The sequence below is a fragment of the Martes martes genome (assembly GCF_963455335.1).
Source record: "Martes martes genome assembly, chromosome: 7".
In the NCBI taxonomy this organism is placed as follows: domain Eukaryota; kingdom Metazoa; phylum Chordata; class Mammalia; order Carnivora; family Mustelidae; genus Martes; species Martes martes.
Window position 1 is genome coordinate 30,393,792 of NC_137894.1, and position 3,292 is coordinate 30,397,083.

General features: G+C 45.4%; 1 pseudogene across 1 annotated transcript; it reads left to right on the forward strand.

Annotated features, from left to right (window-relative positions):
- The first annotated feature begins 277 nt into the window (after positions 1–277).
- LOC308346595 (large ribosomal subunit protein uL23-like) lies at positions 278–797 on the forward strand (annotated as a pseudogene). Its single transcript has one exon. The product of its transcript is annotated as a large ribosomal subunit protein uL23-like (transcript).
- Positions 798–3,292: the final 2,495 nt, after the last annotated feature.

The following is a 3,292-nucleotide window of genomic DNA, read 5'->3' on the forward strand; positions in this document are numbered from 1 at the left end:
AGTGGACCTTCAGCTAAATCCCCTTAGGGGAATTTCATTTTAATTCACAGTATACCATCAGAGGATTAGACCCAATTTTAATTTTTAGGTTTATTTTTTGATTTCTAACTATGCATAAGGATTGATATTTTATAACTTTTATTCTTTCACAGAGGTCTTCCAAAAACCAAAGGGAAACTTCAATTTTTTTAATAGAATGAGCTTATTCTCTCTCATAATTACCATATCAATCCATTGGATCCTTGGTAAATCTAAAACATATTGTCCTTTCATGAAGATGGCACTGAAGGCGAAGAAGGAAACCCCTGCCTCTCCCAAAGCTGAAGCCAAAGCAAAGGATTTGCAGGCCAAGAAAGTGGTGCTGAAAGGTGTCCACAGTCACACACACACACACACACACACACACAAAGATCCAAGCATCACCTACCTTCTGATGGCCCAAGACACTAGGTCTGTGAAAGCAGCTCAAATATACTACAAAGAGCGCCCCCAGGAGAAACAAGCTTGATCACTATGCCATCAAATTCTCCCTGCCTACTGAGTCAGCCATGAAGAAAACAGAAGACAGTACAGTTGTGTTTGTTGAGGATGTCAAGGTCAACAAATATCAGGTCAAACAAGCTGTGAAGAAGCTGACATGGCCAAGGTCAACACCCTGATTTGGCCAGATGGAGAGAAGAAGGCATATGTTTGACTGGCTCCTGACTGATGCTTTGGATGTTGCCCAAAAAATTGTGATGATAGGGGCACCTGGGTGGCTCAGTGGGCTAAGCCTCTGCCTTCGGCTCAGGGCATGACTTCAGGGTCCTGGGATCGAGTCCCGCATTGGCTCTCTGCTCAGCGGGGAGCCTGCCTCCCCCTCTATCTCTCTGCCTGCCTCTCTGCCTGCTTGTGATCTCTCTCTCTGTCAAATAAATAAGTAAAATCATTAAAGAAAAAATTGGGATTATCTAAACTGAGCCTAGCTGGCTAAATCTAAATATAAATTTTATCACCATTAAAAAGGAAACAAAACATATTAAACTTGATGATCTTATTTTTCCTAGATTTTTTTTTAAGACTTTATTTATTTATTTGAGATAGAGAGTGAGAGAGAGAGCACAAGTGGAGGGCAGAGGGAGAAGGAAAAGCAGGCTCCCCACTGAGCAGGGAGCCCAAAGTGGGGCTCAATCCCAGGACCCTGGGATGATGACCTGAGCCAAAGGCAAGTGCTTAACCCACTGAGCCACCCAGGTGCCCCTATTTTTCCTAGGTCTTAAAACATTTTGCTATTTCATCCTCCTAAGAACTATTTCATCATTACTCATCAATTATTCCCAATCACGCTCTAAAACAAGAGAAAGAGACACTAAAATTAGAAAACAGAAGAATGATGGAGGTGCCTGGAAGCTTGATTCAATAGTGATATGAATCATTACTATTCTACCATCCTTCAGTTTTCTTATTGCTTGATCCAAAGCATTAGACCATCTTTTAAGAACATGTAAAAGAAGTCTGGAGACATTATAGCTGTATTTTTTTTTTTTTAGCTTCCATTGCACACAGATGATAATTCAGAATATTTCATTTTCCTACAGAGAAGAAGAAGAAAATGGACAGAGGAAGACATTTCACAGTTATTACAGGAATCAGTAGATGAATGCAATGTGACAGACAACAGCTCCCTAGACTGTAATGATGATGGTTAAATTATTGTATAAGCCAAGTCCCAGACTGTGAGTCTTCAGGTGAGGATATCCTAGTTACATTTGCTCAAATTCAAGAATTGTCTCCGTTTTCCTGGGGGATCAGGGAGAAGGGGACCAGAGAGCTGTGGTTCTTTTCCCAGGGTCTTGTTCTTACTCTGTTACACAGAGATCAGTGACTGAGCCATTCTTTCTTAAGGCATACATTAGGTTCTGCCCTGCCAGATGGGACAAGGACGGTTCTTGAGGTGAGGAGACTGTCCAATTGCTCACTTCCTGTATGCTGGCTCTCGCCTAGCTCACCTGCCACCTCTCCTTAAGCCTTTGGGCTCTTGAAGCTGTGGTTTTCCTCTGGGTGGTGATTCAGTGGCCGGGGCTCACCCTGTGAGTGATCCTTCCTTCCCCTGGGCCTCACTGACCACCCTGAGGAGGAGGCAGCTGTGGTTTCCCCTGAAGCAGCAACCACAAACTGCCAAGCCCACTCCACCTAGCCTCCATTCCCCACCCCACCCCTCAGTGCCCTAGCCCTGACCTCAGGGTGTCAACTGTTAAGAACTGGCAGAGCCTCATACATTCACAGGCTGTGGTGTTTTTAATGAGCTTTGCCTTTCACAGCATGAGTGTAGAAGATATACCCATTAAATAATGGACAGAATGAGGCTAAAATGCTTTAGGGGTTTCTTTCAAAGTAGTTCATTCATTCACTCACTCATTCATTCATTCGTTCATTTAGCATTCCTCAAAAGTCTGCTAAAATCCAGGACAGTAGGCACAGAGATGCAATGTATATATTCCCCTTCAAGGAAAGATTTGGTGCCCAGGAGAGGTGGAGAGTCAGGGTGGGGCAATGGCAGATGCTGGGTCTGGTCTGGGCTACCTGGCAGAGAGAAGACAAGGGGTCAGCAGGGAACAAGCACAGGATCATGGTCTTGATATATCACTGAGTCATAAAATGTCAAGGCAGTCAGCAAGCTGTTAACTCTTCCCTACCCCTGCACCAAAGCGAAAGAAGTGAGGTCCCCAGCAGAAATAGTTTCCTAAGATCCCACAGTGACCTGGGAGCAGAGTGGGTGCCCCCAAAGTGTGGATTCTTGGTGCTAAAGATCAGCCTTGGGCAGAGGGGCAGACCACAAGGCGCCCTGAGGCCAGCAGAGGACTCTTAGAGAAGGCCCAGGGAGACAGAAGGAAGGGGCAGAAAGAAATCCTTCCTAATTATCTGACTTGTCCAGCCCTAGGACCTCTCCTGGGACCTCAGTCTTCTCCCCCAACTGACCCTAGCCAACTACCTAGAGGAGAGTGTCTGTCACTAAGAGCAGGGAAGCAACTGAAACAAGCCAGTCTTCTGGCAACTCCTGGAAATCATGTTGGAGAAATACTGACTTGGTGAGGGACAGAAGTGGAGAGTTCAAGGTGGGAAACAGCCAATTCAAGGTTGTACTTGAACATTTGATTGGTGAGGTTACTCCCTTGCAGCAGAGAAGCCATAAAAAGTGCTTTCCATGCCAGACTTCTTTGTTTTGAGCAAGGATGACTCATCACGGAGAGCACCATGGGCCCCACAATCCACCCGCACAAGGAGGAGCAGTGGGAGGGGACAGAAATGGACT